Below are 13566 nucleotides of genomic sequence, written 5' to 3'. Positions count from 1 at the left end.
TGCTTGCAAAGGAAATGGGACCATGAAAATCTATTCAGAATAACGGTGATTCACACTATGGAGCTAGGCTTGTAGCTGAGATAAGGAATGGACTTCCCTGAAGCTTATGGCAAGGGAGAAGAACAAAATTGGGATTCTCTTATTGAGGGAAAAAATAGAGGAACTGTTAGTAGGCAATAGCCTACAATTTCTGCTTATGTTTATAAGTTCCTAGAACATTATAGTCACTGAATAAATGTTTGTTGAATGAATGAATGGCTTTCCATACAACAAAAACATCAGAAATTTTAAGAGACATAGGTAATTGATAAACTACTTATTAAGTGAAAGTTAAGTATGCCATTTGTCATTTTATTTCCTCTCAGCTCCAAATTCATCCTTCATTAGGTGCTCTGTTAAAATGGAACTAGGTTCTTTAAATCTTTTTCTTTTTTTTTTAAGATTCCATATTTTAATTTTAATTAATTTTTTAAAATTTTTTATTTTTTATTCACATATAATGTATTATTAGCCCCAGGGGTACAGGTCTGTGAATCATTCAGCTTACAAACTTCACAGCACTCACCATGGCACATACTCTCCCCAATGTCCATAACCCAACCACCCTTCAAATCTTTTCCTTTATCAGAGAGAATAATGTTAAGCTCTGTCAATAGAGAGCCATGGAGACACATTGCAAAAGAGTATTCTTCTCTGATTTGTATGTTTTCCGTTGGCAGATTCCAGCCCTGGGAACTGCTTCTCAGCATCCTGCAAGATGCAAGGTTTCTCCGTAGTGAGCTCCTGCAGGGCAAGGCAGCCACAGCACTCAGTGGTCAGCAGGCTCTCTCCCCACCCAATCTTGCTTCTCCCTGGAGCAATTTCGGTGCACAGTGCTTCCAGTGAGAAACCTCACCATGAGAAGTTTTCCCCAGCGACCTAAGAGAAAGGTTTCTGGAAAGTTCCAGAGGGTAGATTTCCAGCAAGCTCCACCAGCATGGTACCACAGCAACTTCTCTGGTGTTCAGTGAGACAAAATTGTGTCCTCTCCAACAACGTGTTTATCTCAAGCCCTGGGGACTTCTTTTTGGGGACTGTTTCAGTCTCAGAGGGATTAGTCCTGATTTCTACTATTCTTTACATTCTTTAGAGTTCTCTTTGTCTCTTACTAGCCAATCCCTTGCTACTCCAAAGCCCCATTACAGTTAATAATTTTTTATATTAAACTTTCTCTATTCAAGTAACCATGTGGTTTCTGTCTCTTGTGGCTTCTGTATCAGACTGTACCTTAACCCATACAGAGAATGATAGCAAAGAATTTCAGGCCCAACTGTAAACTCAGGAAAAGAAATGATAAATATCAGATTGATACTATTTTCAATTCAAGACATAATTATCTGCACCAACAGTTCTCAAACTTTTTGGTCTTGGGACCACTTTGCAATCTTAAAAACTATGGAGAACCTTGAATAACTTTTGTTTATGTGGGTTATACCTATCTATATTAAGAAACTAAAACTCAGAAACTTTTAAAGCACAAAAGTATACAAGTACACTTTCCATTAGCCATCAGAGGAATGACATCATCACATGTCATGTAGCATCTGGAAAATTCTACCATACGCTCATGACAGGATAAAGTGAAAGGGCAAAAAAATTTTAGTATTGTTTTTTAAATAGTTTTGATTTTGTAGACCCCTGAAATAGTGTTCAGTATCCCCAGAAGTACCCAGATCACACTTTGGGAAACCACTGATTTACATTAACTACATGTTAACGCAATACCTAGGATCTATGGGGGAAAAGCTATGGAAGATATGGTCCTTGCTAAGAATACAGTTTACTGGGGCACCTGGGTGGCTCAGTGGGTTAAGCCTCTGCCTTCAGCGCAGGTCATGATCCCAGGGTCCTGGGATTGAGCCCCGCATTGGGCTCTCTGCTCCACGGGGGTCCTGCTTCCTCCCTCTCTCTCTCTCTCTCTGCTTGCCTCTCTGCCTACTTGTGATATCTCTCTCTGTCAAATAAATAAATAAAACCTTTTAAAAAATTTTTAAAAAAAGAATACAGTTTACTTGATAATATAAAGTATATATTCATATAAGAGTAAAACGATTTAAACCTTATGTAGTATATAATCGATAAATTCTGTCATTCAGAAAAGTGCTGTAGTTCAAATTATTATGGTCTAGAGCTCAGCCAAACAATAATGCCTTCCATTTACAAAATCCACCCTCCTTATAACATGTTTCTGTTATATACAAAGATAAGCTCTAGAATAAGCTGAAGATATCTCAAATCTTCACAGCCATGGTTGGTTAAGACACTGAACATGGGGACAGAACTAAGGAAAAGAAGAGCCAATGCTAAGAACCTTGGCAATCTCCATCAGTTAGAGTCTTTGCATGACTGGACTTCGTTATGTTTATATCTGGAACTTAAGTTCTAGAAACAGTTCTGTTCCATGTGTTCATAATTTCTATGTATGTATGTGTGTGTGTGTGTGTGAAAAAAAAAAAAATATATATATATATATATATATTTATTTATTTATTTAATTTCTTTCTATACCTGCCTATGGTCTCTGAGTACTTTCTAAAGTGGTCTTGATTGAACCAAGCACAAAGATGATGCACTTACTTCCAGGTCAGGAAAGCTAAGAAAACAAGAATAGCCCGCAACATGTAGAGGTGACAGCAGTTAACACTACTGGGAAACTGGACAATGAGACCTAGGGCAACAGGATAAAAAGGGGAGATAGATAAAAAGGGGACATCCTTAAGCCAGTCTTGGCGTGTGACACAATCAAATCCAACTCTCATGGAAATGCTGAGGAAAGGAAATATATGGCATATTCATACAGCACAACTTCCTAAAAATCTTTACCCATCGTTCTCCCTTTCTCCCAGGTCCTCATGACAGCCATCCATTTTGCTTCTCGCTTGTTCACCAAACTCCCACAGTGCTTCTCTCCCTCCCTCTTTCTCTCCCTCTCTGGGCATGCTCACACTTCCTCTCCCTCTCTCCTGCAGTTTACCTCCCTTTGCTATTACTTCAGGCCTTTTCGTACCGAGAATAATCTGACCTCCTTCTCTTCAGTTCTGTAGCTCTTCTAGCTGTACTTAGCTTGGTCAGCACAACATAGTTCTAGGAAACAAGAAATGAAGGATTCTTCCTTAAAAGGGCAGGGGAAGCAAAAGAGAAAAAGACTGCGAATACTCAAACATGAATATTTTTGTTCCTATCAAACATTCCTTCAATCAACTTTTTTTTTTTTTTTTGGTTAAGTTGCCAGGCACAGACACTGAGGTATGACCTCTTACCCTGAAACTACAGGATTTTCCTATTACAAGCTTCCCCATACTCCATTTTTTGGATTCTTTTCCAAAGAGAATGATTACTTTACAAAAGGTAATTTTTTGCATAATGAGCTGATTACTTTACAAAAATTAGCCATGGAAAACCTTTACATGGTTAATTTCCCTCAAGCATTTAAACTATGATTTAAATTTCAGTCTTCACTGAGAAAGAAGGTAAGATGACTGTGGTTTCTACAATTTCTCTTGAAACAAAGAGTCAAAGGCACTAGAAAAAGTTACGTTAAAGTCACCTAATTGCTAAATCACCATTGACAAAGGACTATTAGATTACCACTTTATATTTAGCCAAAGATGAAGGAGAGGGAGAGAAATAGAGAAGCTTCTAGACACCACAGGCTTATGCCTAGTAAACTGAAATTATTTTTTAAAATGTAAATCAAGAGTAGTAAGAGCATTGAAAACATAAATAAACATAACATTAATTTTTATCCACATTAGTTATCTATTGCTGCATAACAAATTGCCCCCCAAAATATCAACTTAAAACAACACACATTTATTATCTCTTAGTTTCTGTAAGTCAGGAATTTTGGTGCAACTTAGTAGGGCCCTCCAGCTCAGGGTCTCTCAAAAGACTGTGGCCAAGGTGTTGGTCAAGGGTGGTCACCTCTAGATCTAATCTATAAATTTAACGTAATCCCAATTTGTTAAATATCTCAAAATAACCTTTTAATAGGATTTAAAAAGCAAACTGTCAAGTTCCAATCGAAGAGAAAGTACATAAAAGCACCCATACGTTTTTTGAAAGAAAGAACAATATAGAGATTTGCCTGCCAGATGGCAAAACACATCATAAAATTGTGGTAAGTACTTACATGAAAAGAGGCTCCAACATCACTAACCAATCATCAGTAAAATGCAAATCAAAACCACAGTGAAATAATCACCTCACACCAGTCCACATGGCTAGTAACAAAAAGACAAGAAATAACAGGCGTTGGTGAGGATAGGGAGAAAAGGAATCCCTTGTACACTGTTGTTGAAAAGGTAAATCGGAGCAGCCACTGCGAAGATAGCATAGAGATTCCTTAAAATATTAAAAAAAACAGAACTGCCATATGATCCAGCAATTCTACTTTTGCATAGTTCACTAAAGAAAATGAACACACCTTCTCGAAAGGGTATATGCACCCCCATGTTCACTGCAACATTATTTATAATAGCCAAGATGTGGAAAAACCTAGGTGTCCACAGTGGATAAAGGGATAAAGAAAATGTGGTATAAATACAATAGAATATTATTCAGCCATAAAAAAATGAAATCTTGCCATTTTCAACAACATAAACAGATCTTGACAGCTCTGTGCTAAGTGAAATAAGTCAGTCAGAAAGACAAACACCACACTGTATGACTTCGCTTACATGTGGAATCCAAAACAAAACAAAACAAAAAGCAAGCTCGTAGATACAGAGAACAGATCGCTGGCTGCCAGAAGAGGGGGGTGGGGGATGGGGATCACAGTATACAAACTTCCAGTTATAAAATAAGTAAGTCATGAGGTTGTACAGTGTAGCATGGTGACAAGAGTTAATAATACTAAATTGCATATTTGAAAGTTGCTGAGGAAAAACTGCAAAAGTTCTCATTGCAAGAAAGGCATTTTGTTGGCGCGCCTGGGTGGCTCAGTGGATTAAGCCTCTGCCTTCAGCTCAGGTCATGGTCTCAGGGTCCTAGGATTGAGCACCACATTGGGCTCTCTGCTCAGCAGGGAGCCTGATTCCCCCTCTCTCTCTGCTTACTTGTGATCTCTCTCTCTGTCAAATAAATAAAACCTTTAAAAATAAATAAATAAAAAGAAAGGCATTTTGTAATTACGTGTGTGAGATAAGCTAGACTTATTGCAGTGATCATTTCACAATACATAATAATATTGCATCATTATGTTGTATACCTGAAGCTAATATGTCGATTATACCGCAACAAAAGAATTATGGTAATTAAAACAGTGTAGTGTTAATTCAGACATGGAAAAATTAATGTATGTAATGAATAACGAGCCTAAAACAGAGCCATTTTTATGTGGAAATGTTGTTCATGATAAAACGACATTTTACCTCTCAAGGGAAAGAATGAGTGACTCAATAAACTGTATTGAGACAACTGATGACTTGAAAGAAAAGCAGAAAATAAATATATACATACATATGTACATATCGTTACATCTCTCTTTATATCCCTCTGTATCAGGCTTCTTTATATTGCAAGCAACTGAAGTCCCAGCCCAAACTGCCTTACTCAACAAAGGGCTCATTTAACTCATTGCTCACATGAAAGACACTGAGGGTTTTTGTTTATTTGTTTTTCAATTTCTTTTTCTGTCTCTGGGTTCCGACTTCTGTAACATTACCTTTGTCCTGAGGCTAAATAGCTGCCAAAGTTCCCAGCTTCGAATCTACACACCAGGCTGCCCAGAAGGAGGAAAAGCACTATCTTTTGGTATCCCCCATCGAAGAGGGAGAAATCTCCTCTCCCAGAACACTTTTGCAACTTCCCTTCTCGTCACATTGGCTCAAGCTCTCAGGTTGACCATTCTTTAACATGCAATGGTTTGACTTGTGCTGAAACAAATGATTGGCTTATCTTACTAAATCAGTGAGGAAAACCGGACAGAAATTCCCTGTTTTGGTCTAAAATAGCAGGGCCCTCTCTTAGAGGTAGGAATCTATCAATTTCCACTATGACTGCCCCAAACGAAAAGATATGCTAATTGCACAAAAGAGAGAAAAGAGAAATAGCTCAACGTTCACTATGATAATACATCAGAATAAATTCCAGATGCACTAGAGAGCCAAATGGTTAAAAATAGACAAATGGGATTCTCCACCCTTAAAGAAGTAAAGCAGAATTCCTCACACCTCGAGTGTGGGCTATACATAGTGGCTTCCTTCCAGAGAGTACAGTATGAAAGGGGGGGGAAACAGTTACTTTTCAATAGAGAAGCAAAACCTCAGCCAGGTGATCAAGATCAACATCAAGAATAACAGGTCATGGGATGCCTGGGTGGCTCAGTGGGTTAAAGCCTCTGCCTTCGGCTCAGGTCATGATCCCAGAGTCCTGGGATCGAGCCCTACAAAGGACTCTCTGCTGAGCAGGGAGCCTACTTCCCCCTCTCTCTCTGCCTCCCTCTCAGCCTACTTGTGATCTCTCTCTCTCTCTCTGTCAAATAAATAAATAAAATCTTTTTAAAAAAATACAGATTTGAAGGGGTACATGCACCTCAATATTTATAGCAACATTATCAACAATAGCCAAAATATGGAGAAAGCCCAAATGTCCATCAACTGATAAATAAAGATGTTGAATGGAATATTACTCAGCCATCAAAAATAATGAAATCCTGACATTTGCATCAGCATGGATGGAGCTGTATTATGCTAAGTGAAATAAGTCAGTCAGAGAAAGACAAATATCACTCATTTGTGGAATTTAAGAAGGAAAACAGACAAACATATGGGAAGGGGAGAAAAAAAGAGAGAGGGAAACAAACCATAAGAGGCTCTTAATAATAAATAGAGAACAAATTGAGGAGTGAGGGAGGGAGGTGGGCGGGGGATGGGCTGGATGGGGGATGTGTATTAAGGAGGGCACTTGTTGTGATGAGCACTGGATGAGGTTCGTAAGTGATGAATCTCTGAATTCTACTCCAGAAACCAATATGGCACTGTATGTTAACTAAGTAAAATTAAAATTTAACAAAGATTATTTTTGTAATCACAAGCTAGAAGATCTGATAGGAAAAATGCAAAACTCAGAAAGCAGAAAGAAAAAGCTGACCAGATTTGACTACATAAGAATTGAAAACATTCATAAGAAGAAAGATAATAACCCAAGTGAGTAGATAACCTAACAGAATGAAACAAAATTATCTTCATATATATGAGATGAGGAGTTAATATCTAAAATACAATGAGATATAAAGAAACTAATTAGGATAAGACAATCTAAACACATGGGCAAAACATCTAAATTTGCAAAATCACAGAAGAAATGCAAATGGTTAGTAAACATGAATAGATGCTCAACTCTACCAATAAGCAGGACCATGCAGACAAAGCAGTTGTGTTTGTAAGTCATCCATTTGGGAAAGGAAAGGGAATGGAGGGGGAAGTAGAAGGAGGATGGAAAAACAGCAGTAGAGAGATGATATGATGGACCTTGAGAACAACTTCTCTTTATCAAATGTGTAAGATTAAAACATGTACATCTGGGGCACCTGGGTGGCTCAGTGGGTTAAGCCCCCGCCTTCAGCTTCCGCCTTCAGCTCGGGTCATGATCTCAGGACCCCATGTTGAGCTCTCTGCTCAGCAGGGAGCCTGCTTCCCCCTCTCCCTCTGCCTGCCTCTGTGCCTACTTGTGATCTCTCTCTGTCAAATAAATAAATAAAATATTTTTTTAAAAAATGTACATCTGCTTCAAGACTTCAGGAAGCCAATGAAAGACAAGCTGTAAACTGTGGGGCAAAGCTTCATACAGAACTTAGTGAGGTAGAAGGAAAACAATCACCACCTTTGTTTAGGGAAACATCTTGATAAGCTTCTTTGGGCTGAAAAGGTGGTACCCCAAGACTTGCTCTATAAGAGGCAATACGTAAACAGGGAGAGTTGGAATCAGATTTGGAAATGTATATAAGTTCCAAATGTCCCTGGACTCCAAGGAAAGACTTAGAGGAGCACTAAAACAAAACAATTAGATTTGACCACCATGCCATTGATGTATATTCAGGGAGACACTAAATGGTGTTACAGTTAGGCATATTTTAAAAACTTGTGTAGAATTTCATCTTTCCTTAAAACCTAAGATCTGGTCATTAGTAGCTAGTTAATATCAATTCTAACTTTGTGGGGTGATTATTTTTGCAGGAAAAATACAGCTGTGGAAAAGTTTAGGCTGTAAGCCTTAGTTGTCCACAGCTGGAGGAAACCTCGTTTTTGGCACACAGCCATGTCTAAGCTCAACCACTTACCTGAGGGCACCAAATTCTAGGCATAGTGCCTAGAAGGAAACAAACAGCTTCATATGTTTTAATTTATAAAGTCATGGCAAGCATCAGATATATGGATATGATGGATATGGTTCATTTAAATTTACTCCACAAATAAAAGAATATTAGCAAGAGAGGATAACCCTTCAAGTTTCAAGAGGCAATGTTAGTATTACTAAAAGAAAGTGCTAATGTTTTATAACAGGAATTCACAAATCCAAGCAATCATGTAGGTTGAAAATATAAATAGATTTAAGAAAGATTTGAGTACTCTTATGGTTATAGTTCTCTCTGGAATCATTACAGACTATGGATACATCATAAGTTTTTTTTTTTTTTTCTTTAAGGAGAAAGAAATTTCAGGCATACTCTAAATATTTTGAAAATGGAAATATTTTGAAATGGAAAATAATCACTTTTTCCCTCAAAGCTCCCATTTTATTGTTAAAAGCTTCTCCACGGTCAGTATCATCACCTTATCACCACCACAATCATCATCAACAGAAACTGGACACTTCCTTTATGCTGAAAGTTTTACAAGAATTTTCTTATTTTTAAGGGTCAGATCTTATAAAATGCAAATGCCTCCATTTACTATTACTAGTTAACACAATAGCAGTGATCAGAAAACCAGATTGCCTAGGAATAGAAACCAGAATATAAAATCTGGTAGTTAAAGGGAAGGTTGCACAGAAGGTCGAAAACAAAGACTAATTTTCCTTCCTTCACAATTTTGTTGAGGATGAGAACTAGATGTACTCATAAAGTCGAGACAATTCCAAGGTGTTTGTTATGCTGTATTTTTAATTGGCTCCTTTTTATAAAATGTTTCAGGGATAGTCATCAGAGAATCTATTGAATACCAACAGAGTACAGGGTTATGATTAAATATTTTTTACTTAGAAAAACATAATCTTCGATCAGAAAAGTCTGGGAAATAAACAGTATTATAGTAGGATTTTTTTTAAAGTAGTATCAATAGGTATACATCTAAAATATAATTATTTTGAACATTTTGATTAGGCTTTTCATTAAATCTTGCAATTTTCAAGTAACATTATACTGTAAGCATTTTCCATGTTATTAAACAGTCTTTGTAATTGTCATTGTAATTGCTACACTGGGTTTTACAATAATTTACATGCTCCATTTAAAAAATTTAGGTGGTATCCAGTTTTTCACAATTATATATAAAGTCACAATGCACATTTTAAACAATTTATGATGAATTTTGTTTTTTTAATTTAAATTCCATTAATTAACATGTGGTGTATTATTATTTTCAGAGATAGAGGTCGGTGATTCATCAGTCTTATATAATACTCAGTGCTCATTACATCAAGTGCCCTCCTTAATATCCATCACCCAGCGACCTCATCCCCTACCCCTATCCTTTCCCCTCCAGCAACCCTCAGTTTCTTTTTTATGATTAAGAGTCTTTTATGGGGGACGCCTGGGTGGCGCAGTTGGTTGGACGACTGCCTTCGGCTCAGGGCGTGATCCTGGAGTCCGGGGATCGAGTCCCACATCAGGCTCCCAGCTCCATGGGGAGTCTGCTTCGCTCTCTGACCTTCTCCTCGCTCATGCTCTCTCTCACTGTCTCTCTCAAATAAATAAATAAAATCTTTAAAAAAAAAAGAGTCTTTTATGGGAGATGCCTTGGGGGCTCAGTCGGTTAAGCCTCTGCCTTGGTTCAGATTCCTGGGATCAAGTTCCACATTGGACTCCTTGTTCAGCAGAGAGCCTGCTTCTCCCTCTGCCTGCTGCTCCCACTGCTTGTGCTCTCTCTCAAAAAAAAAAAAAAAAAAAAAAAGAAAGAAAAGAAAAAGAATCTCTTATGGTTTATCTCCCTCTCTGATATAATCTTGTGTTATTTTTCCCTCCCTTCCCCATGAACCTCTGTTTTTCCCTCAAATTCCACATATAAGTGAGATCATATGGTAATTATCTTTTGCTGATTGACTGATTTAGCTTATACAGTGCATATTTTTTTAAAAAATATGGAACTCTTCACGAATCTGCATGTCACCCTTGGATAGGGGCCGTGCTAATCTTCTCTGTATCATTGCAGTTTTAGTATATGTGCTGTCAGTTTGAGCACAATGTTACAATGCACATATTTATATAGAATTTGTTTTTGTGTTTTAGAACAATTTTTGAGACACTGTCCACAAATATTAAAAAATTAATAGGACAAGAAGCATGAGCAGTTTAAGGCTTTTGGCATATTACTGTCAAAAGACTGCTTTCAAAAAAAGACATTTTCATATACTCATTTGGAAATATAAATTATTAAAGACTTTTTGGAGAGTAACTTTATAGTATATTTTGAAATAAAAATGCATGTATGCTTTGAACAAGCAACCCCACTTCTAGGAATCTTTCCAACAAAAATAGTTACTCATATATTCAAACACGGATGTACAGGGTTTCATTTTAGCATTGTTTAAATTAGGAAGAAAATTGGAAATAACCTAAAAGAAAAGGTCAAATGAATTGTGTTATGGCTATATTTTGGCAAATATAAAGTTGCTAAGAATCAAATGGTTCTACATTTATTGACACAGAAAGATCTCTTAGAGATCTCTTAGAGAGATCTCCTAGAGAGTTATGTGGAGAACAAAAGCTGATGGATAAATAATCAGACTGACTTCATTTATAAAAAAAATTATAAGTCTAAAGATTCGTTCAAAAATCAAAAGGGATTGATGGTTGTATGACGTTATGAATTTGTTGAATACCACTCAACTTTTAAAAACATTTAAAAGTGGCTAAGATGGGGTCAGCCGGGTGATTCAGCTGGTTAAGCATCTGGCTCTTGATTTCGGTTCAAGTCATGATCTCAGGGCCATGGAGTCAAGCCCCGCACCCGGCTCCGTATTCGGCATGGAGTCTGCTTGTCCTTCTCTCTCTGTTCCTCCCTGATGCCCTCTCTCTCTCTTTCAAATAAATAAATAAAATCTTTTAAAAATGACTAAAATGGTAAATTTTATGTTATGTGCATTTTACCCCACTTAAAAAAAAATCAGGGATCATATACCTGTGGCTAAGACTATTAGTTGTCCCACTAAATCCATTCTCGCCTTCTTACACAGTGAGAGAGTACCAAATCCAGCTAGACACATTTCCCAGCCTCCCTTGCAGTTATAATTGACCATGTGGCTAAATTCTGGCCAATAAGGTATAAGCAGAAGTGTTTGTGGCCCTTCCTGAGAATCTTCCTTAAGAAACCACTAATATATTTTGTTGACTAATTGTCAAGAGCTTAAAAAGCAATTATTTATTTTCATGGATCTGTGGGGCAGGTGGGACAGCTCTGCCTTTCATTCATTTTTCCTTGGCCTATGATGAAAGAGTGGCAGGTGACTAGGGGAAGATCTTCCCCTAACAGCAACAGGGGTACAGCCGAGCCAGCAGAACTGTGGAGGTTGGTGAGGCCTGGGCTTGAGATTTAAACACTGTTTCTTCCACCTGCAGCCACTGACCGCCTAAAGCCAAGAGGAAAGGAAGTATACCCTGTCCATGATGATGCCATGGCAAGGATGTGATTACAGGGAGAGGAGGAAGGAGTGGGACAGTTAGGATCTATAACACATATTTTGCTTAAAGATATTAAGTTAATTACCTAAGACTACACGGCTGGAATGTATCAGAGCCAGGCATTCAAACATAAGTTTACTGGATCCAAAGCCCATGCTCTTTCTATCTCAACAATGTGCGTTTTTACTCTATTTTGATGGATAGGATAAATTACCCCTCACTCCTCAACTTCTTCATTTTTGTCTTTGCTGTTACAGTGTGTTCATCTTTCCAAGGGAACTTTAAAATCACTTTGTCAAATCCCAGAAATCGAAAAGATAAGAAAACATGCTGGAAATGAACCTATAAAGTGACTTTAGGAAATGCTGACATCTTTAAAAATGGCTAACTTTCCTAAAAGGGATATGGTGTGTCCATTGCTATCAATTTTATTCATGTAGGTGTATCTCATTAACATTATTTACAATCCTTTTGGGTCTCCTACATATTCAACCCATTTCTTGTATTTCCACCAAAAACATACTCATACATGGCATGTATATTTAAAATACTTAGCTAAAATGGAAGCAATATGAAACCACAAGTTAAGCATATGGACTTAAAACTCCTTTAACAACTTTTGGATCTCTAGTCTCCTGCTTCATTGCTCAGTCCTCTGCTCTCTTCATTTTATTTCCCTGGCCAATTCCCCCTCCACCAGATAAAACAAAGTTTTTCTACTTTCTTAAATAAAGAAATTCAGCTCTCTCTAGTTCATACCCTGAATCCAAGCTTTGGTGTCACTTCAAATATCTAATCAACCCATCAAGTTGCTCACCACCCTTCTCAAAAAAAAGAAAGAAAAGATCATTTTATGTATGTTAGTCAGGTTTACTGAAGTAACAAACAACTCGAATCTCCATAGCTTCCAAGAACAAGCATCTGTATATTGTTCATGGTTTCTGCCAGTGGCTGCAATTCTGTTCTGTGTCTTCTCATTCCACAAACCAGCCTAAAGGAGCAGACTCTATTAAGAACATGTTCTTATGGAAAAAAAAAAAAAAAAAGAACATGTTCTTATGAATGAACATGAACATGAACACAATTCATCACAATGTAAGAAGAGTCACTCTCCTTATAAGTAATTGTAAAATCAACTTCATCCTTTTCCTTAAACTATATGCACGATTAAGATGGACATGTAGTAGTGGTTGTAGGGGTCATGACTTTTAAGTGTAGGATGGTGCCTACCAGAAAATCTAGAGAACTTTTCTAATATGCATGACGTCCCTGCCCCAACCTCCCCCAACATCTGATTCATCCGTGGAAGAAGGAACAGGTATGTACATTTTGCAAAGGATCCTTAACTGATTTTAACACCTCCTACTCTCAAGGCTTTTGAGAACCTCTGGGAATGCTCTTATCTTTTGTTCGCACCAGTCCTGGCATTTTAAATACAGTAAGTCCTCCAATTTCTAACAATACACACAAAAACAAACTCAAAATGGATTAATAACCTAAATATGAGAACTGAAGCTATAAAAATCCTAGAAAAGAACATAGGCAGTAATTTCTTTGACATTGGCCATAGCAACATTTTTCTAGATATGTCTCCTCTGCCAAGAGAAACAAAACAAAACAAAAAGCTATTGGGACTACATAAAAATAAAATGATTTTTTTTTAAAGATTTATTTATTTATTTCTCAGA

The 13566-nt window shown here is 37.3% G+C and overlaps 1 non-coding gene across 1 annotated transcript; it reads right to left on the bottom strand.

Annotated features, from left to right (window-relative positions):
- Positions 1 to 10332: 10332 nt before the first annotated feature.
- LOC122905714 lies at positions 10333 to 10439 on the bottom strand. Its single transcript, XR_006384407.1, has one exon. It is a non-coding gene; the product is annotated as a U6 spliceosomal RNA (small nuclear RNA).
- Between the last annotated feature and the right edge of the window lie 3127 nt (positions 10440 to 13566).

The sequence above is a fragment of the Neovison vison genome, chromosome 4 (genome assembly GCF_020171115.1).
Source record: "Neovison vison isolate M4711 chromosome 4, ASM_NN_V1, whole genome shotgun sequence".
NCBI lineage: Eukaryota > Metazoa > Chordata > Mammalia > Carnivora > Mustelidae > Neogale > Neogale vison.
Note: the sequence above shows the minus strand (reverse complement) of the source record. Positions and strands in the feature narration are given on the sequence as shown.